General features: G+C 45.5%; 1 long non-coding RNA gene across 1 annotated transcript in view; it reads right to left on the bottom strand.

The window, feature by feature from the left end:
- LOC132661469 (uncharacterized) overlaps positions 1-9,595 on the bottom strand; it is a 28,883-nt gene extending 19,288 nt beyond the window's left edge. Inside the window, exons 1-2 of the long non-coding RNA XR_009602236.2 lie at positions 9,088-9,595; positions 6,364-6,482 (exon numbers count right to left, since the gene is read on the bottom strand). This is a non-coding gene — a long non-coding RNA (uncharacterized LOC132661469). The remainder of the gene's footprint in view (positions 1-6,363; positions 6,483-9,087) is intronic.
- Positions 9,596-23,324: the final 13,729 nt, after the last annotated feature.

The following is a 23,324-nucleotide window of genomic DNA, read 5'->3' on the forward strand; positions in this document are numbered from 1 at the left end:
CTCCACCAGCCCATAAACTCCATTGAGAGGGGAGACGATGTCTGTCTTGCACACTTATGTTTCCAGTGCTGAGCATGGTGTGAGCACAAAGTAGGCACGCGATCTTTATGTATTTACGTCAGCGATTTCAGAAAACTTGTGTTGAGCTATTAGGCTTGATCTCTCCTTACAGGTTTGAAGTCTCAGGTGTCCCTGTTTCCAGGAGATATATGGTACTGCACCTAGCAGTCAAGATGATACCTTGCTGAGGAAATGGGGAAGATGAAGAGAGTAAGTCCTAGCTAATAGTGCTTGAAGTTGACCCCTAACATGCTCCCGTGAAAGAGAGCATAGTCCTAGCAGACAGAGCCTTCTGCCAGCGGCCAGTTGCAAATTTACCCAACACAGAAAATGGGCAAGAACTATACGACCCTGCTGAACTGTGAGCTTTCCTGAAACCAGGACCCTGCAGAAACCCAGGCTCCTCATAGAAAGCTTAACGAATAACAAGGGGCAATATGCTAGTGCTTAAATTTTCCACCTTGAGGACAGAGGGTGCCTCATTCATGCAGGTGACACTTGGGAAGGCAGAGCAGTGGAAACAGTTCAAATACATGAAAATGACTATTTAGACAAGGTTGAGGTTGGGGGAGGTAGACAAGAAAGTGCTAATTAAGATGTTATTAAAATATATCTATTAAATGAAGGGTGACTGCCAGTCGGCTGGCTATTTAGTAGCTATTTAGTAGTAGAGTAGCAAATAGTTCTTATTTGACGAAGTCTATTTCAGTTCTTTATGTGCTATGCTTTAAGTATCTTCTTTTTTTTCCCTCCTTCAAGATGCCCATTGGGTGAGGTACTGTCCCCTCTTGTTTTTCAATTCAGGGACTCTTATCTCCCTCTGTCATCAGCTACAGCTGCTGTCATCCCGTCTTTGGCTGGGACCAAGATTTATCAGGCTGACTGGGACAAAGACATTTTCCACTTGGAGGTATTTCCATCCCACACCACTGCAGTGTGCCCAAGTAGAAGGACCTTTCCAGAGAAGCAGGTCTAAGAAGGGTAACTCACATTTTGAAATCTCTAAAATTGTTCTTCTTTCTTACCTCCCCAAGTACATGACCTTTATTATCAAATGCTTCCAGAAGATTAGGTATTGTGACAGAGAGAGCGTAAAAAGAATTACCAAGGTAGTAATCAGCTCCAGCAATCACAATTTAGGTAGCAGGATAATAGCTTTGCACCCAAGGCTACTGTCTTGAGAGATGGTTTTCCAAATTCTTTTGTCTTTCTCCTTAGGTATCAGCATCTAAGCCTGGAGGACCCGGCTCAGAGAGCACTTCCATGGTATGGAGAAGATACTCTTGCCCTTATAGGAACAAATTGCACTCTGTGCAAGAAGAAATGGAATAGAAGCAAAAGACAAGCCCTCCACGTTCTAGCCCAGGATATAGCAGGAGACAGAAGAAGCATATGGAGGTAGCAGAACAAAGCTTTTGCTCTAGCTGGTTACTGCCCAGTGAACTTAGGAGGGCCATGGGTTAGATAAGTCTAAGAGAGCCAAGAAGGCCGGAGGCTCTGTTCTGCAAGCCATTGAAGACTGGGAGGAGGAGGCTAATTTCCAGGCTGTCCACACTGAGCTGAGGGGACCACCTCCTCACCCTGATACTCCAGCACAGTCAGGCAGAGGCAGACCGTATGGCTCAAGCTTTCCTGAGTCATCTTTGTTCCTAGTGTGGCATAGACAGGTTTCAGAAATGCCTGAGAGTCCAGTGGAAGAACTTTCCAGAAGGATCACCATGGGAAGGATGAGGGATCTCAGTACCCAGGCTACTGAGGGAAACACTCTAGCCAAAGCCAAATGGGAGTCTCTTCAGAGGAGTTGCCAAAGCTTAAGAGGGCCAAGGTGAGGGGGAGTCAGCCAGCGGGTGCTTGAAGGCCCTAACCGAACTGAGCAAGGCCAGGTCAGGAGTCATACTTCCAGGGACGGTGAGGAGTACACGGGAAGGAACAAAGACCCTGAATCTTCCCTATGGCTGTGACGTCACATAAACCACCACCACCTCTCATGTACACATGTGGACGCATCTTTGGGAGCAAAAAAGACAGAGGAGGAATTATATCTGGGGGACTGAGCAATTTTATCCCAAAGAGGTTACTCTAAATAAACTTTCAGATTTAATATTGAGTTATGCTTAAATTTGAACACTTACATTTTCTCTTTGCTAATGAGTTGGCTGTGGGATTGAAGCGGGGAAGGCTACCCTAGATATAAGAAAAATAAGGTATATTTTCTCTGTGCATCCGAGTTAGAGTGTAAAGTTAATATTCTGTCTCTGACACACAGGAATAAAGGAACCATGAAATCACTTGTCAAAAATCTCAGCGATGTTTCTAAAACCAAGCAACCAGTGGATACAGGGTTGAGTGGGTCACATTCCTGAAGCCCCCACAAATATGGCTGATGACAGTTTTCACAAGTGCAGAAAATATAGGAGGAAATTTAAGGAGCGGCCAGTATGGTGGATTCCTCCAGCAATCATTCTGTTCTCCATTTTAGAGAGAGGTGCCCATACTCAACCTTCTCAGTCAGAACCATCCTCTAAGGAATAGCTCAACCAGTGTACCCATGGTGGGCACCGGGTGACTGCCATGGACATGGGAACTGCCCATTCACTTCCCCTCCTTGGCAATATCTACAGAGGTTATATCAGCAAAATGGTTTGTTTAAAATGACTGAGCCCACCCTCTACGATAAACTATACACACATTACATTACAAAACTGTTAAGCACAAATATAGTTATAGTAGGAAAATAAAGTATACAATTAAAACAACCACATGGGTCTGGTGTTCACTACCTGTCCCTCCCCACTAGGACAAGCCACAAGAACAGCCTCTTCCCTGTTTCTGTTCTATATGCCTCTCCTTGCTTATCTTTGTGATTCTTCCGTGATCTCCTGCATGCTATACTGGGCCCTGTTCCACCATGATCCCGTCTGGCTCCCGAAGGCCTGTCCTCTCATTGTACGAGGACTGAAACAATAATAATCAGTGAGCTGTGGGTTCTTCCACCTGCAGAGTCTTCATCTTCCATAACTCTGGCCATCTATGGTTTTGTTTCTATTTGGACAACAAACTCATGTGTAAGCTGTAGTTCTTCTCCAGTGAAAATCCACTTGATCAGGTGACTACTGCCAAGGGTCAGTGAAGGTCCACTTGTCATCAGTGCTGAACCCAGCCCTCCGTTAGACTCCCTGGAAGAGGGCAAATCCCAGGCTGGGTGCCTCCACTCCCCCATCCCATTATTCAGAAGGTTTTACTTTGAATAGTGCCTACGTCCCACCAGTAAGTGTCCTACCAGATACAGTATGGGAACTTAAAACTGCCCACTTGCTCCCTCGGTGTTTTTTCCTGCTTAGTCTGTAATTCTCTCTGTATATGTAGATGAAACCCATTTGTAACACTTGCACACTTACCCACATGCTAGTTATTAGCAATTTTGAGCACTCGATATTGTCATCAGAGAACTCTACAAGACTACAACTGAACTCTAGGGAAAATTCCTTGGGGACAGGCATGTTGCTTTATACTTCCTTCAATTCCCTCAAGTGCTCAGCAAAAAAGTTACTACTTTGATTTGAGATCACTTCATATTCAATTAATATTTGATATCTAGCCAGTGTTTACTAAGTGTTCCAAGCCTGAGCCTTTCTTACCCATTACCTTATTTAGTCTTGTGAGTTAGGGATGATAACATATTCCAAAACGCTCATTGAGAGAAGTCAAGCAACTTGCCCAATCACTCAGCTAAAAGGTGGCAATCCTGGAATTAGAACATGCTTTCCTCCTGCTTCAGACCAAGTGCTGTTTTCTACACTACACCTGTTTCTCCAGTGGTAGTTCTTGCTTTAAACAAAGGGGCCCCAAGTTCAGCAGACTTGCCCACTCAAGAGAAAGTCCTTGATGAGAAGTAAGAACTCGGTTTCATGCAGCAGGGCCTGGAGGCCCCAACTCATTATAGGTGCCAACCCAACAGGCTCCTAGGTTTTAGAGAACTGGCCATAGAGTAGCTCCTGATGCATGGGTAAGGGCCATCTGGACTCATCTCACCCCTCTTGCCAGGGATGGGGCACAGAGGGATTAGGGCTGGCCTCCTGGGGCCCTCTTACCCACAGGCCTAGGCTAATGGCTTTGGCATTAGCTCTTTCCATTAAGAGAATAATGTGGAATCCAGCCTTCCTACCACAGGGAGGTTGTAGTGGGGGTGACAAGCAACACTTCCACACCCTGCCCGTCCTTGACCATGACCATGCAGAAGCCCAGGTACCATCCCTTGAGCAGGCAACGGGCCAAAAAAGCTTAGCAGGAGTTGACAGGGCCAGTGACAGCTAGGAGACTAGAGTAGGTCTATCTTCTCCCACTAGCATATTAGCTCAAGAAGAGCTGGGACCTTGAATGTCTTGTTCACTGCTGTGCCCGAGTGCCTTGAACAGTGCCTGGCATATAGTAGGCACCCAATAGATATTGTTAAATGCATGATTGGATGGTTGAGCAAAAGAACCAAGAGGCATGGTGTGCCTTTTGTTAATGAAACCCCACCTGCAAGGGAAACCTACACACAGGCCTTCTTTTTTTAAACGCCTCCCCTTATGCCTTGCTGGCCCCACTCCCTTCTGTTTCCTGAAAAAACATCTCTGAATGATCCCTAAGCACTGGCCTTATGCTGGCACCTTCTTTTCCAAAGGCAAGAAAAACTGGTCTATCAAGTTTCTCTTAGTTTGAGCAGAGGCAACTGTCTACAGCCTCAGAACCATGGCTCTCTCCTCATTGCTGAGGCCTTTCTGCTTACTACCCACCTCCACCTGAGCTGGAGAGGTGGAAGCCACACAAGGTCAGGTCTCCCAGCCTCAAGCTGCCTGAGGCAGGTCCTGCCCTCAGGCCAGGCCCTCTGTGCACATCCAAGAGAGGTCACAACCCGCTGTGGATTCTGCCATCCTCATATATGCTCCCTCATGGTTCTCTGTCTAAGGGAGTCTATACTAGGTGGCCAAGAGTCCTACTGGATGCTGGAGAACAGGAAGGTCTCTTAACTTGGCTAAGCCTCAGTTTTCTTATTCATAAAATTAGAAACAATAATAGTATTTGCCTTAGAGGATCTTAGGAGAACTAAATAAGAGAATATGTATCAAGTGCTTAATACAGTGCTTAGAGCATAGTAAGAGCTCAATAAATGGGAGCCATTATTATTCCTGTTTGGCATTGTTTGTTTCTGTGCTTCTGTTGTAACAAACAAAGAGGTACAATCCACAATCTGAAATACATGGAAAAAGCTCACTCATCCTTATTAATGCATACAACCACAATGATGTCAGGCCCTGGGTAGGTCTAAATGGAACAAGGAAGGAAGTTGGGACTCAGAACACAAGATTTTAAGTTCTCTGGCCTTCACCTATGTTGTTCCCTGGGATGAATCACACATACTCTTGGTTTGCCTGTCTCACTTTTAGTCTTACAGCTCAGTCAAATGCAACCTCCAGGACGCTTTCCCTGACTGCATGCATCCCAGGCTGGGTTCTTCTGCAGACAAATTTGGAGATTAGCCTATAGGAAATTGACAAGGCAGTGCTCTTGGGATTGATACCTCTGGACAGTGGGAGGAGGAAGCAAACTGGGTAGAGGGAGAGGTTGAGCAGCAATGCAGTCCCAGCAGAAGCCTCAGCAACCCTACAGACCTGTCCCAAATTGCAGTGGGGTGAAGTCCTGGTATTCTGAAGTTGGGCCAGTCATTGGGTATAGGCTGCCTCTGGAAGGTGAGATTGGGCAAGATGGTTTCCTTCAGCCAAGACCATCCCCAAAGAGGGCTGTCAGCTGATCTTCTGGAAGATGTACAGCTGGGGGAATGAGTCCTTCCTTCCTGAAATGGGTTTTTGGTTGTACAATATAGCATCCACCAACATAGTCCAACCTAGATATATCATTAATAAAGAGATGTCAATTTCCATCTGCTTGACTCCTATCTCTCAACTAGTATATTACATGGGTGAGAAAGGAGGAAAGGAACTTATTAGGCCCCTGAACTCTCAACTCCATTCCAATCTGTACTGTCTAGATTGGGAGGGTCTCCTCTTCTAGTTCACAGCACTAAGTCTTTTCTTCATTGGTAAGCATTCCTGTTGTCGAGGCCAGAAGTCAACAAATGTAGAGGGATTTATGATAAAGGAAGTGAGTCAAAAAATGCAAACTGGTGATTATGGAATAATGAGGGGGAGTAGACAGGGATGGAGCTTATCTCCAGATTGGCCTGGGTCTAATTTAAGACAATTTTTGATGCTTCTGTGAATTTTTTGAAGAAAGAAGAAGGTAAGCAGGTTTCAGTCTCACCTGGAAGAGCAGGGAGTTGTTTCCTCGGGCGGTCAAGTGCATCAGTTTGGCACAATCTCTCTTAGCAAAATGTAGCTGGTGATTCTGCTGTCTGTTGGCATGCTCCGACAAGGCCAAACCTGAGACATATCGAGCACAAACGCCTATTTGAATGAGTTCTGGGATCACACAGTGGATTTGCAAACATGTCTTCAATTAAAGGCTACTTTCAGGAAATTACAGTTGCCTTTCCACCTTAGAAAGAAAATACCCCCAAATCCAACTCCAATCCAAGAACTGAGCTTGTATTTCAGGCTTATAAGAGATTTTTATTGAAAGTTTCTGAGTCCCTAGGATATTTTTCAGATTTCTCATGATACGCATTACACACTTCTATGAATTTTAAGAATTATAAACAAATCTCAAACTCGTTTTTGTAGGTTTGTTTATTGTAATGGTACAGGGGAAGCCCTTCTGAAACTAGTGTATATGATTGTAAGATTGAGAAGTGAGGGGATGGATTGATGTACAGATCCAGGGTTTTCACAAGAGAAGAAAGAGCATACAAATACGGATGGATGAGCATCTGACATGATGGATGTATTAATTAACCAGATGCTGGAAATCCTTTCCTGATGTATATATGTTTAGCAAATCACCATGGTGTACACTTTAAATATCTTACAATTTAGTCAATTATGCCTCGATGGAGCTGAGAAAGAGAGAAGGATTGGGGTTTGTCACAAGGACAAAGGAGACAGAGTAGAGAAACTCCCACTGGCCAAATCAGTGAAGTACAGTAATGAATTATAAAGCATTAGGAAAAATAGAAATTCATATGTTCTTACAATCAATCAATCAATCAATCAATGGATAAGGGAGAAATCTAGCTTACAACCTAATGCCACGAACCAGCTGCTAAATATAGAGGGAGGGCAGTAGCTGGAAAATGCTCACTTGGCAACCATCCTGATGAAGATAGAATTAGGCAAGAGCCATCGATGGAAGGAAAATCTAGGGGAAATTTTGACTAAGAGCAGAATATCTGAGCGATCTTAAAGGGTTTCCCCACACATGTCCATTAGTTGCAAAGAAGAAAAACAAATAGTAATTATAGAGTGGAGAACTGAACAACACCTCAACCGGATGACCAAAATTAGTGCCACCAAGAGGTACAGATGGACATCATGAGCCTCCAGATGTGACACCCTAAGAAGGACACAGTACTATCTATGCAGTGTTCTGGCCTGTGACGTGTCACCAGAATCTACTCATAAGGAAACATCAGATAAACCTAAAATGAAGACTGTCCAAGTAACACCAAGGGAAGAGGGGCTGAATTCTTCAAAAATGCTAATATCATAATAGACAAAGAAAAGCTATGGCTAAAGACCAAAGACCAAAGACAGACAATAACAAGTGTTAGGGAAGATGTGCAGACATTGGAGCCCTCATACATGGCCAGTGACATGCAACCTGGCACAGCTCCTTTGGAGAACAGCCGTGCAGTTCTCCAAAGGTTGAGTTACGATGTGACTCAACAATTCCCTTTTTACAGGTATGACCGAAAGAAATGAAAGCCCATGTCCATATCAAAAGTTTTACATAAATGTCAATAGCAGCATTATTCATAATAGCTGAAGGGTGACCAGTAAGCAAATGTCCATGAACTAAGGAACAGATGAACAAAAAGGGGTGTATCCACACAGTGGGAGAGAATGAAACACCAATTCAGGCTGCAACACGGATGGCCCTTGCAAATGTCAAGCTAAGTAAAAGAAACATGTCATAAAAGACCACCTATTGTATGATTCCATTTACATGAAATGTCAAGAACAGGCAAATCTCTAGAGACAGAAGGTGGATTGGCGGTTGCCAAGGACTAGGGGAGAGAGGGGGAGCCCTTACTAATAGCTGAAGGGTTTATCTGGGGGCAGTAAAAATGTCTAAACTCTAGGCTGTGGTGGATATTCTGTGAATATCCTGAAAACAATTGAACCGTACACTTTAAATGGGTGAATTTTCAAGTATGTGAATTATCTTTCAATAATCATGGTTTTAAAAAGTTTGGTGTTGGGACACCTGGGTGGCTCAGTTGGTTAAGCGACCGACTCTAGACTTCAGCTCAGGTCACAGTCTCACGGTTCATGAGTCTGAGCTCCACATCTGACTCTGTGCTAACAGCATGGAGCCTGCTTGGGAATTCTGTCTCCCTCGCTCTCCACCCCTACCCCGGTCTCTCTCTCTCTCTCTCTCTCTCTCTCTCTCTCTCTCTCTCTCTCTCAAAATAAATAAAAATAAACTTTACAAATAAAAAATAAAATAAATAAAATAAAAGTTCAGTGTTCTTTAAATTTAAGATACAATTACCTGGGTAGCAACATTTAGCAGTGTGATCCCTCTCTACAAAGAGCAGTTTTTAAGAATATAGAAAGAAAACACACACGCGCACACAAGAATGGATTGGGAATCACGAGGCGATTTGAACTTGGCAGGAGCGGCTTTGCTGGAAAAATACAGGCAGCAAGGGGAAGGGACTGGGTCAGAGGAACCGGAAGTGAGGAAGCAAACAGAGGACACCGTGGTGGCAGACAATTCTTTCAAGAAGCGTCCCTGTGGAAGGGAACAGAGGGATGGCACGAGAGCTAGAAAGGCATGTGGGGCTTGAGTGTTGAGCGCTGATGGGAAGGATCTGGTGGAAAAGCCCCAGGTGGAGTAGTGGGAGTGAAAGAAGATAATCCATACCTACAAACAGATCCAAGAGAAGTTCTGGGATCCAGAATCCGTGTGATACCGAGAAGCACGCTTTCTCCATTGAACAAGAGGGGAAAGGACAGGCTAGATGCTGGTATAGACAGGTCTGCGGTTTGGCTGTGGAAAGATGAGAACGCTCCAGATGGCTGGCTTCTAACCGTGGAGAAGGAGAGAGGATTGGAGGTCTGGGGAGATTTCACATCCTAAACTCCGTACAAGCTGCGTGGTTTTGGCAAACGTGGTGAGCGTCTCTGGGCCAGTTTCCTCCTTTGTAAAGCGAACAACACCTTGGAGTGTCCTCGCGAGGTTAAAATGAGGTAACAGAACACAGGACAAAGTGACCATCACACAGAAGGCTTTCAACACGTTTGTTTTTTTAGTTCGTTTCTATATCCTCACTCACTTCGTCAGCATGGCCAAGTACACGCGGAAATAAGAGTTTCTCAAAGGCAAAACTCTTATTTTATTAATCCCTGTGTTGCTGTTACCTATAACAGCACCTGGCACAGAGTAGATTCTCAATAAATATTTGCTTTCTAAACTCAGACCCGATTCCTCTTCCCTGAGTAGCTGTCGGGGAGGGATTTTTACCGGTGCCACGCTGGGAGGCGGGGGGGGGGGGGGGGGGGGGGGGGGGTGAAGTTCCTAAAGCCCAGAGAGGTCAAGTCGTCCAAGCCAACCCTTCAGTCCAACATCAGTGTCTTCCCACCATCTCCCAGCTACCTGGTTTTGCTTTTGTCTTTTGCGCTGTTTTCCCCTCCTCTTCTCTGCGGGTTTCTTGTGGGGTTTTTTTTTTTTTTTTTTTTTTTTTGCATTTCTTTTTTTTTTCAATATATGAAATTTATTGTCAAATTGGTTTCCATACAACACCCAGTGCTCAACCCCGCGGGTTTCTAAGCCAGTCCCTGACACGCTGCCTGGAGCACCCCGTGTAAGCCTCACAAGGGCACCAAGCCTGGCCGGTCTGCTTGCCCTTCCCCCCACCAGGATCGTCCTCCCCTCTTCCTCCTGCCCCGCCCCGACCTTATGAAAGTGTCTAGCACAACTCAAGGCTTAAAGGCTTCCTTCTAGTTGTTTTCAGACCCAGTATGTAAAGAGAATAAATGAAAATCCTAAAGACAGTAAATTGTCATTGAGCCAGTGAAGGTCACGGTCCAGTTCTGGCGCGGTTGAAAAGGCCCCAGAGAGTTCCGTTGCCCAAGTTGACCGCAGCTAGAAAAGGAAGAATAACAAGATCAAGGGAAAACCTGACTCTTCTGCTTTAGGAGTTTCTGCCCCATTTTTTTTTTTTTAATTTCTTAACATTTTAATGAAAAATTTTGAACATACAATTACAGTGGTATAATTGTATAATAACCTAGTAGAAAAAACCGGTATAATGAACCCATGTACCTGACAATTAGCAAGATTTTGCTGCATTGGCTTCATCTTTTTTTTTTTTCTAATGCAATTCCTGACTTCCTGTTATTTCACTCCCCACCCCAGTATGTATTTTTTTTTTAAACTGGGCTTTGTTTTGTTTTTTCAATCTAGACACAGGACCATCTTTATATACCAATGAGCTTGACAACAATCTCCTGGTATCACCTAACACCAAATCCATATTCAAATTTCTCGGTCTTCTTTTTTCCTTCTTAATTTTTATTTTTAAATTTTTTTAACGTTTATTTATTTTTGAGACAGAGAGAGAGAGAGCATGAACAGGGGAGGAGCAGAGAGAGAGGGAGACACAGAATCCGAAGCAGGCTCCAGGCTCTGAGCTGTCAGCACAGAGCCTGACGCGGGGCTCGAACTCACGGACCGTGAGATCATGACCTGAGCCGAAGTCGGACGCTTAACCGACCAAGCCACCCAGGCGCCCCATTAATTTTTATTTTTAAACAATTGGTACGCTTGAATCACAATTCCAGCCCCTCACGCTGCATTTGGTGGTTATGTCTCTTAAACCTTTTTAAGCTAGGGAGTTTCTCTTTCCCAAGTGTCTCCTTGATGTTTCATGCCAATGCTTTGAAAGAAGTAGATCCATTGTCCTGAGAACGTCCCCCATTTTAAACTAGTCTATTTGTCTCCTTGTGGTAAAATTTAACTTTGCTTACCCCCCCGTACCCCGCTTCCCACCCCCAGGTAGAAATTGGCATTCAACATTTGACTGCTTTGGGTTTTTTGACGATGGTTCTTTGAGGTGGTGCTCCGTGTGTCCCTTTAGCCCACGTCAGGAGGCAACAGTGCTGACCGCCTCGCTCGTGGCCATGCTGAGGTTGGTCAGTGGGTTCAGGTGGTGGGCCTGGCCTTTTCTGGAAAATAGCAACCATGAAACGTGTTCCCGAATGTCTAATCAAGAGTATTTTTTTTTTTAAGTTTATTTATTTATTTTGAGAGAGACAGAGAGAACAAGCAGGGGAGGGGCAGAGAGAGAGAGAGAGAGAGAGAGAGAGAGAGAGAATCCCAAGCAGGCTTCGCACTGCTTTTTAAAGAGCAGTAAAAACACTGCCCCCTCTTCCCTCTCCCCCCACCCCCACCAAGGGAAAAAGAAATGAGAACTACCCTGGCCTCACCCTTGAATGGCTTCCTTCTCCTGATGTTCAAAGCCCTATAAACACTTGAAAAAGACAGCCTGGGGGCCAGCAAGCACCAACATTCTCTCCTAAGACATCATCTTGCTTGGAGCCTGCATGCTTCCCAGACCCCTGGTCAAGATGAACTTCCCTTTCTCTGTACAGGAATTGGGAGTTTTCTCTAATAGCCACAAGGGGCCTAGGCAGCCCTATTCGAATCCTGAAACGTTTGACTTCATAACTCAGTGGGCACTTGTGTGCTTGGCTTTGTGTGTCAGATTTTTAGAAGTAGAAAAATCTCACCTCCTGTGGACTGAAAGGGTCTCGGAGGCAGTTGCTTTAAGACATCTATGTCTTGAGTGCCACGCGGCTGCTGGGGAAGAGGGAGACTTGAGTCTGTACTTGGCAAAATGAGAATCTTAGAACTGGGTCAGCTCAGCTTTTATGTGCTGTCCAAATGCCTCCCCCCTTCCATGGGGGCTCTCACTCTGCTCAACGCCCTCAACAGGGCTTGTGTGCTGGAATTCAAGAGTAGTCTGTATTCAGCTCTTGTGGGGGGGGGGGGGGGTAAAGGAAAGCGGGAGCGGGACTCGCGGCTAGTGCCCACACGCCAGAAAAAGCATGTCGAGTGTATTCTGGGGTTCGGTAGCCTCTAAAAGACGTTCTGGCTGCCAGGTCCGCTTCTTGGGTGAAGACAGTGGGAGCCGTTGAGGGCTTGTTTCCACAGCAATGTGAAACACACTACGCGGGGCCGCTTCTTCCTCTGAGTGTTTTTATTCCGGACATCCACACCTCTGAAACATGACGAGAGCAGTCTTGATTGCACAAACTCCCTCTCTTTGCACTTCCAGCAATGTTTCCTAGCCCGCTCCGGAGCTGAAACAGATTCTTTCCTTCACCTGCCCCTCCTTCCCCATCTCTCCTCCTGACCGCCGCGCCAGCCCTGGAGACTCCAACAACACAGGACCTGTCCTCCCTGCGTGTGGAAAGAGGAGGCCGCGGCCTCTTTGGTGGCCCCACCCGCTGCCTAGGGGACCTCCTCCCCCCCCCCCCTCCTCCTCCTCTTCCAAGAGTTCACCAGGACCTTGCCAGGGGTCAGGGCCTCCCCCACAGCTTGGCTCGATCAGAGTTCCCCTTGACCAGGTTCCCTTGGTGACTGCCCTGGAGCCTGAAGAAAACAAAGGTGGAGATCTGCCTCCCTCACCTGCGCTGGAGCCCAACCAGCCACCTGAGGCCAGTGGCTCCCATACCGGTTGTGTCATTCCGTCACCTCGGCTCACACAGTCTCTTTCTTCTGTTTGGTTAACTTACATAACTTTGGCTCACGTACCCAGCAACCCACAGGGAGGACTCTGAACTCGTGCATTTGGGAACTTCTGAGAAAATGCTGCAGAGCACCAGCTCCTGGGGGCCCAAGGTTAAGGCGACAGGAGGATGGTTTCGCATGTGCGTGGATATCTGACTCACATTAGCGATGCGTATGCCGGGCGTCCCTCCGATGGCACTGAAGACTAGACGGTCACAGGGGGAACTCCTGGGGGTCACAGAGGGTCTTCTCCACCAGCTGCTTTCTTGTTTATTATCTTCGATGGCCAGACATTTTGATTTATTTGCAGGTTTTTATATCTGGGCCATAAATGAATGCTTTATTTAAACAAACTTGTAAACTCGAAGAGTCAGACGTTCTCCCACTGAACCATATGTGTACCCTTTGCATCAGAAAGAAGAAGCCAAAGAGGGCAAAGACCCATAAATCTAAAGCATTACTGAAGACCTTCTAGATGCTCAGTCGTTTTCTAGAGGGTCAGACAGTTCTAGTTCTCTCTACTGAACCTGGGTTCAGTCCTAAGCCAGACACCGTCCTCTGCAGGTGAGAGCCCTTGGAGGCTCCACCTCCACGCGCATAAACCACGGAAGATAACAGAACTCTTAAAGGTGTGAAGAGACTTAAAAAAACGAGAGCATGTGTGCAATGTTAGCCCCTAGTGGGTGCTCCTTAGGGGTAAGCCCTCTTTCCCACCTCATTGAAAATTTGGAAGCCTTTTTAGAACGCGTTAAATCAGTCCAGCAACTTGGGACCATGAGCTTTGAAGTCCAGCTCCTTGAGCTCAAATCGTGCTTCCCTCTCTTACAAGCCCTATGACCCTGAATGTGTTCATGAACTTTGCTACGCCCCAGTTCCCCTACCTGGAAAGCGGACACGGTGGCAATACCTATCTCACAGGGTTGTCGTGATGCTTGAGATAGCAGTCCATGGCACATAATTAGTGCTCAATAAATATTAGCTAAGACTTGCCAGAAGCTGAGGAGAATGAGAGTTGGAGCAAAATTACACTTTCTGTTTGACTTTGTCATTATGAAAAAGCTGTCTCAATTGGGGGGGAAAAAAAGTGCTGTCGCGTTGCCCCAAGAGGAGCAGAAGTCTCCCATTAAGGAGCTACTTGAGGTTTCTGAAATGTGCTATCAGGAAGCCTTACTTTTGATGGGGTGTGGAAAGTTCCGTACAACAGGCAAACTGTGAAATGAAATAGGTTACGTTTCTGTAAACTCTTCCAACTCTGAGCAGGTTAGTGCCACTCGGGGCTCTCCAGGGACAATGCATGCTTTTGTTGGGGACTGGCATTTAAACGTGTTTGATTGTTCCGTACATGTTGTTTAAAGAGTTGCTTTAGTAAAGTTTAATGGCAAATTCCATTCAGGATTTCCTGCCAAGAAATCTATAAAGCTTTGTTTGAGACTGAAAACATTCAGAAGTGTTTTTTTTTGTTTTTTTTTGTTTTTTTTTTTTTTTTTAAAGCTGGGAGGTGCTGGGTGTATATTAAAAAAAAAAAAAAAAGGAGGAGGAGGAGGTGGAGGAGAGAAGCCCTATGGATGCAGGAGGAGTGTTTGATGTAAGAACTGGCTGGTCAGCTCCAGAGTCAAGCAATTAAGAAAGGTTTAAAAGGGCCAAGATGAAGAGAAGCAAACAGCTCCATCAACGCCCAACCCAGAAAACAGCCCAGGCTGTGCTCTGAGCCTCTCATTCAACAGCTTTGCTCCTGTTCTGAGCTGACGTGATGACAAAGCAGCTTTGCGTGCATTCTTCGCAGAACGTGACGTTACATAACTCCTGCTCTGCATGGCCCGCTGCGGGCACCGCGGGTTAATATCCAAGGCCGCCACTCCAGGGCTAGGCTCAGTAGAAATACCTTGGCAGTGGTTTTCACGCCAGTGTTCACAGATGGCACCTGGCTGAAGAGCTTCAGGCTTATGTATCCAGGTAAACCACCCTACATTTGTGTTGGAGGAACACAGGTGAAAAATAAAATTAAAGTGTCCACTAATAGAGGACTTTTTAAAGATGGATAAATATCATACATATAATGTTAAGTGATCTGTGCCATGGCAAAAGGGCATATACAACTCCATGAAACAATTTATGTGAGTTTTAAAATAAGACTGTATTATATATTATTTACAGATGCAAACACATGTTGGCAGGTACACAAAATGTGCCCAGAAATCCCATATACCAACATCGGGGCAGTTAATTGGCTCTGGAGAAGGGATAAAGGAAAGGAGACAGAGGGGCGGGGGGTTTACTTGTATCTGAACTATTTTATTTCTTTAAGTCCAATGAAGGGATCTGAGACTAATATGTCTTAAAAGGTTAACATCTATTAAACCTAGCTGATGGGTGCATGGGTATCTGTTATATGTTTTGTACTTTTCTGTTTTTCAAATATGTCATCATTTAAAATTTTAAATTAGGAAACAGTGGTATATTCATATGGTGGAATATTATGTAGCTATTAAAAAGAATTTAATAAAAGCATTTTAAAAATTAAAAAAAAAAAAGGGGGAGCCTGGGTGGCTCAGTCAGTTGGGCGTCCGACTTCGGCTCAGGTCATGATCTCACAGTCTGTGAGTTCGAGCCCCGCGTCAGGCTCTGTGCTGACAGCTCGGAGGCTGGAGCCTGCTTCGGATTCTATGTCTCCCTCTCTCTCTCTGCCCCTCCCCCGCTCATGCTCTGTCTCTCTCTGTCTCAAAAATAAATAAAAACATTAAAAAAATTAAAATAAAAGAATTGAAAAATTGTACAGGTCGTCAGAGGAATATGGGCAAGTGGTATTCTGGATCATAATAACAGGTTGCTGTATAGTATGATAGTATAATCTATTTTTGCTTGATACAATACACACACACACACACACACACACACACACACACACACACACTCTGGAGTCTAAACCTTCTCCCTGGGCTACACCCTCATATTCAGTGCTTGCAGTCTCCATTTGGATGTCACTCAAGTGATCAAAAAAAAAAATTAGTGGGTGTATGACCAGCCTCTTGATCTTTCTCTCCAGACATTGTCACCTTCTCTTCTCCATCTCAGTACATGACACCATCACCCATTAGTTGCTCCGGTGAAAATCCCAGGAGTCAATGACAATTCCTCCCTTGTCCTTAGGTCCTGTGGGTCCCACCTGCCCACTCCCGAACCCCCATCCGCGCCCCAACTCCTCCATCACCTCCTAGTCCATCGTCACTCAGTGGGGCCTGAAGGCGTCTCCCAACCAGCTCTCCAGGCATCAACTGCTGCTCCCCACAGTCTGTTGGTTCTCCACCTAGCAGCCAGTGGTCCCGTAAATCACCCCCTACCTGAAACCCAAGAATGTTCGCATTGCTCTCAACTCCTTAATTATGAGCCAGGATCTCCCACTCTCCCCTGCCTCATCGAGCCATCTCCCCCTCCACCCCTCGGGAAATACTTCCATGCTCCCACCACGGCCACTGTACCTACGGGCTGTCCCTCTGGTTCCAGATATTTGATTCCTTCTGCTTTCGTAATCAGAAATCACCCATTAATTTAATTACAATGTCCACACTGAAAGAGGATCAGATCAATCTAGTTACCTTATGTTTTATTTATTTAATGTGTTATTTATTTACTTCATTCAGCAGACGCTTCTTGAATACAAGCTGTGTTCCTGGACCTGGGCTAGAAGTTATGTTGCCCCTGTTTGACTTTCGAATCTCCAGCCCAATCGCTTCAAGATTTACATAAGGGCTTTCATTTTGATTACGGCCCTTAGTACAGGAACATCTGTAATGAGCCTAGCTCTGCTCTGTGATGGGTGAGACTCAGTGGAAATGCAAACACGCTCATTTCTCATAGAACAGAAAGACTTGATTATAATAAACCACCCCCTTGGGGGGACAAGGCTTAAGTGGTTCCCATTGCCATCATTTTCCTCTCGCTACAGACAAATACAAGTCCAGAACACAAGTGATTTTCACTATGTTCCCACTGACCACTTGTTCTGAGGTTTCTGCATCAACCCTGTTGTCAACCAATCCCGGTTACTAACTTTTTTGTGTCTGGAGGGTTTGCAGGACACCTCACTGAGGAGCTTAGGGCTTGGAGCCCAGTGTGAGCAGTTTCTGGGATACTCAGGCAAGTGCCCAGTGAGCCGTGCACCTTGCCGGTGAGATCTTTCTTGTCTCCTTGGGCACAGTTCAGCTAAATGACTCATTTCAAAATCCCCAGGGCAGAATCTACAAGGAGAACATGCATTTGTAAGACCTGAATTCTCGAGGTTGGTTATTGATATGAACTGAAGCCAGTTTCTGTTTTTTCTCGCCCAAAAAACCTGAGTGTACAAGAAAAATAGTCAGTGAACGTCTGACTAATTATGACATGAATGGAGGTAGTTAGTCTAGCCTAGTGTTTAAAGCATGGGCTGTAGCGTCAGAGAAAGCTTGCTCAATATGCTCTTCCCTTCATGCCCTGCCCTTTGCTTCCAGACAAACTCCTACTCATCCATCAACACCCACCTTAAATATCACTTCTGGAAAAATCTCCCCAGTGCAATCGATCTGAGTAGGCAGTTCTTTTTATCTAGGTTCCCAGAGCATGCCTATTATGTCAAGGTGACATACTGTCTTACAATTATTTGTTTGCTTATCTGTCTCTCTCATTGAATAATGAGGTCTTCCTAGGCCAGAACTATACCTTCCTCACCTGGTTTATCGTGAGGTTTGTCAGTCATAGTAGTGGTCAAATATAAGCCCTCAGTAGTCAGTCACACCCAGATTCGAATCCTGCTTCACTTCTTACTAGCTTTTTGACCATGCGAAGTTACATAATCTCTATAAACCTCAGTTTCGTCATGTAAAAGATATTTACCAATACGTTGTTGAGAAAATTAAATTAGGCATTGCACATAGATGTGCGACAGGGTAAAGGTGCACACTGAAGAATTTTTAACTCTCGTTTTTATTATTAACCACATACATGTTTGCTAGCCAAACTAATAAATAAATGGCCCAAACCGCTGATCACAATCCCTTTATGTCAACCAAAGAGGGCATCACGAATGAAAGGGAGGAGGAAATGTTCTTGACATAGCGTTCGCTTTTCCTTAAAAATACAGCTAAAAACACATGGGTATTTTAAATGGTCACTTGTGAAGGCCGCCTGCTAGAAGAAAATAGCCTAACCTTTCCAAATGGCTCCCTGAGTTATGGTAAAAATGAAACTCGGTTTAAACGCTGAAGGTCTTATAATATTCATTTCATAGTCTACCTGTTTGGGCAAGCGAGGTTCTCTGGGAGCCTACAAGAGACAGTTTAATTAGCGGTCATTAGAATAGATGCAGCTGATTACACATCAGTTGAAAGCATTTCAGGTCTTTTTTTTTTTTTTTCTTCACTTTGTAATCTTCTTCTTCTCCTCCTCTGGCAACTTTTCTGCTTACTTCTGATTGAAGTTTAAGAGATAGACACGTTTTCATAAAAATGTACAGCCTGTTATTCTGCCCCAGGCCCTTCATCTTTTCTTAACTAGGATAATAGCAGCACCAGTTCCTGGAGTACCTACTGTGTGCCTCGCCAGACAGCGTGCTAAGTGCCGGATAGAACGTTATGTCTCCATTTCCTGGAGCTTATCGCCGCCTAACGGACCAGATCTTCTGTTCTTCCGCTATTCCGCTATTGAATATTTGTCTCTCCTCCCTTCCCACTCCTCACCATCTGGGAAGGTAAGAGTCCAAAGTCAGGGAGCTTTGATTTGTTTCCTGATACAGCCTAAGGGATTAGAACGATGCCTGTCATATAGCCACTGCTCAATAAACGTTTGTGGAATGAACACATTTTCACACAACCCTGAGTTTGCTCGTCTCATCTTCGTTTTGACATTAGGAAAACTGAGGCCCCAAAGTAGAAACTAAAGAGCCCAGCGTCACACAGCTAGCGAGAAGCAGCGATGGCCCTGGGACTCAGGTGTGTCGGACTCTAAATGCTATACTCTCTCCACTAGAGAATGCCTTGTTATAACTGGTTCTCTTCTGGAACACACACATCCTCTGTGTCTGGACTGGCTTGGGACAGGATTTGAGATCTAGGCTCGGCAAGAACGGGAGTGCACATGATTGTGTTGTCAGATGGAGACAAGGAGACAGGGTCAGAGTGCTGGCCACCAGGAGGGGGCTTAGAACCAGGATGCCAGACCATAACACTCTCCAGCTCTACGCTCAAAGAGAACTTCCTGGTCCTCTCAAAACCCCATTTTTACTGTGAGTCAGAAGTTAATATAATCTCCCCTGCCCCTTACAGACCTCCCAAACTTTCTATGAAGATTCATGATGTGTGAGCAGAGATTCCAGTCCTTTGGAGAAAGGTGCTCTGTAAATGTCAGGTATTATTAAGTATTACTATAATGATCATTTACTGCTGTTCATTCCCTTTGATGTTGTGCACAAGGCCCCTTGGTTCCTGGACCCTCTAGTCAAAACTCAAACCTATTTCATCCCCAGTTCCTTGCCTTTTATATCCTGAAAGTTAACAAGATGTTGGCTGAGTTCCATATTTCCATTCTGGATGTAGATTTTGATGCATGAGCCAAATTAAGAAACCATGACCTATGGTGGGCCTGTCACGGGCCCTCTCCTCTTCACGTTGTGCATATTTGCCGCGTAAGACCTTTCAATTCCATAGCTTCAGCTGCTGGTCACACGTAGATGACCGCCCAACCGGCATCACCCCCCTCCACTTTGCTTTCCAAACTCCAAACCCGTTTTTGCAACTGCCTTCCACACGCCTCTACCTGAATGTCGGAAAAACATCTCCTATCCAGCATGTCCAAAGCGCAGCTTAACATCTTACCCTCAGCCTAAGCCCACCTCTCAATTCTCTGTCCAAATGAATGGTGTCTGTCGTCTTTTACTCCTATTCAATTCTGATGTCCTCACTGCCCACATCCAGACATCAAGGGCTATCTGTTCCAAATCAGAAATGCCTCACATCTGTTTCCTCCCTTGCAGTCTACAAAGACTGCATTAGTCCTGGCCCCAAGCCATTGCTTCCCTCCTTCCTCGTCTTTCTGCACACAGTTTCTTCCCTCCACACAGGGCCACCACAGCTGTCTTTTTGACATGACAAATCTGACGATGTTACACACTCTGACTCTAGGATCTTCAGAGCTAGCTCTGGTCTCATGCTCACATTCTGTGCCCCATCGTGTACTGTCTATCATGCCCTCCCCACCATCCTCATGCACACCCAATGCTTCATACCCTTCACCTCCCCTAACATGCGGTGGTCTTATTAATTCATGCCTTCATACCCTCTGTTCCCCCTGTCTGGAATGCCTGCCCCCCCCCCCGCCCCGTGCCACACATCACCTTCACATACATTTTTTTAGGTCCCTTCTCTGCTTTTCCAAATCCCTCCATGTGGAGTAACATTCAGAGTCCTCTATAGTCCAGAAAAATAGGACCCAATAGGAGCTATGTATAGGAAGGGATTTATTATAAGGACTTGGCTCACATTATGTGCAGGCTGAGAGGTCCCACGGTCTGCGGTCTGCATGCCGGGGACTTAAGAAAGCCAGTAGTGTGATTCATTCTGAGTCTGAAAGCCCGAGAACTGGGAGCAGCAGGGACAGGATAAGATAGATGTCCAGGTCAAGCAATCATGCAGGAAGGGATGAATCTTTCTCTCTCCAACTTGTTGTCCTATTCAGACTCTCAGCAGGTTGGATGATGCCCACCCACGTTGGGAAGGGCAGTCTGCTTTACTGAGTGCACCAATTCAGTGCTAATTTCATCTGGAAATACCCTCAGAGACACGCCCAGAAATGACATTTAGCCAAATACCTGGGCAGCCTGCGTTCCAGTCAAGTTGACACATAAAATAAACCATCACGCCTCTCGAAACGATTCTAGTAATAGCAGGCCTATGACACCTGGGTTAGGACGGGCACTTTTCTGACCTCTTTATATACTCATCTAATCTTTGCAACAGCCCAAGGGTAATTATTATCTTTACCTCCATTTTACGGATCAAGAGGCTGAGACCGGAGTTAAGCCTCTTGCCCAAAGTCACCCAGGTAGGACATAGAATTGCCCATTCCGATAGAGACGGTCTGCTCCAGAGTCCACGTACTTGACCACCCCCACTTTTGTCCCCCACGGAGAGATTAATGTACCTGTCTAGACTGCAAGTTTCTTGGTCTCCCCAACTCAAAACCTGGATAATTATTATTAACTATTTCTCAGGTTTTGGGGAAGCAGTAGCAAAGCTTAGAAAGTAGATATAGATGTAGACGGTAAAATACTAATTGAATAGTAAGCAATTATGATTATCACCCTCAACCCTTGCAGCCATCTCTTGACCACCATTTATCCTTCCAGCTCAACCTCCTCTCTGTCACGAAGTTAGTCTTCTACAACAGAGATGAAATAACATACTTCTGCTGCCTAAAGTCTTCCACGGACTCTGGATTGTCTCAAGGTTGCTACCCAAGCTTTTTAGCCAGAAATATGGGTCTTTCCTAACCTGGCCCAGCTGTGTCCGACAGCATTTTCTCTACTGTTGACTTGCAGGTAACTTACACTCCACACATGAGATCACCAGTCATTTTCTAAGCATACCCATGACCCAGGTCCTCCCATGTTTTTGCCCAGTCTGTTCCTATAAGCTGAAATTCCCTTTCTCTTTACCTATTCAGTGAATAGCTACTCATCTAGTAAGACCCAACTCTATGACACCCCTCTGACATCCTCAGACAGGGTTAGGCCCACTTCCTTTATGCTACCACAACCCCTGGGACACAGTGTTGCATCCATCACCCCGCCAAAAAAGGAAGTTTCACTAATTCAATGCAATTCAATTAATTTTTGCAGCCAGCTGTTAGCTGGGTCTCCCTCTCTCATAGATCTGTTCATCTCGAGGGCTGTCCTAACATAGCTGTACCAACTGAGTGGCTTAAACCAACAAAGACATATTGTCTCAAAGTTTTGGAGGCCAGCTGCCTGAAATCAAGGTGGCACCAGTGCCAGCTCTAGGGGAGAGTCCTTCTTCCTCTTCCAGCTTCTGGTGTCTGCTCCCTAATGTCCCGTGGCTTATAGATACAGCACTCCGATCACAAGGCCATCTTCTCCCATGTGTGGCCACATCATCTCCCTTCTGTGCATGACTGTCTCTGTCCAAATTGCCCCTTTTTATAGAAACACCAGTCATGTTGGGTTAGGGCCCACCCTAAGGGCCTCAATTTTAACTTCATTACTTCTACAAAGACTGTATTTTCAAATAAGGTTACAATCTGAGGTACTAGGGTTAGAGCTTCAACCCGTATTTTTTGAGGGGACATAATTCACCCCAGGACAGTGGGAAATCGTGATCATCCAGAAAGTTGAATTTTCGACACTTGGCCCGTCTGAAGTCTTCCACCCAAGTTCTGTGATCCTCATGGCTTCCTTCCTCCTGTTTTCTCCCTATCTCCTCTCCTGTGTTCAAACTATTTCAGTTCCAACACACAGTGCCAATAATGGCAGGCCTTCAATATTTTCAACAACTAATCCAATAAGATCAAGAATTCCAAGCATTTAGCAACTTCACTTCAGGTGAGGAGCTGAGCACGGGGAAAGATCTCATCAGGCACCTGCCATGTCTCTCATTCCATCCTGTTTCCAGACCCCTGGCCAACCAACCCAGGATCCTTCCAAGAGACCTTCTTCATTGTCTCCAAATCACTGGGAGACACAGTCCCGTTCTTGCTCCCACCCCCACTTGGACTGCTTCCCCCACTGGGACCACTCCTGGCAACCCAGCCTGGCTTCTCCGGCCACCCCAGCCCAGGATTCTCGCAAAGAAAAATTTGCTCCACTTGTTGCATTTTCATCGATCACATATATGCTGGCACTAAGTTAGATGCTGCTGATACAACAGAAAGCAAAGTAGAAATATCCCCCTGTGTATACGGGTATAGATTCTGGCGGGGAAGATAGATGTTAAGGGCGTGATTGCAAGTACAATGCGTGTGATGACACAAGGACATGTACAACAGCAATAACAGTGTCACAGCTTTTTAATGAGGATATACTGTGGGCCAGGCACTGTTCTAGACCATGAGAAATTCTCATGGGGCTTGCATTCTAATGGGGGACACAGACAAATAAAAATGTCAGGTAGTTGTAAGTGCTATAAAGAGAAATCAATCAGGGGTGTCTGGATGGCTCGGTTGGTTAAGCATCTGACTCTTGATTTCAGCTTGGGATATGATCTCACAGTTGTGAGATCAAGCCCTGAGTCAGGCTCCACGCTTATAGCAAGGAGCCTGCCTGGGTCTCTCTCTCTCTCTCTCTCTCTCTCTCTCTCTCTCTCTCTCTCTCTCTCCTCTCTCTCCTC

The sequence above is a fragment of the Panthera onca genome, chromosome D1, assembly GCF_046562875.1.
Source record: "Panthera onca isolate mPanOnc1 chromosome D1, mPanOnc1 haplotype 2, whole genome shotgun sequence".
In the NCBI taxonomy this organism is placed as follows: Eukaryota; Metazoa; Chordata; class Mammalia; order Carnivora; family Felidae; genus Panthera; species Panthera onca.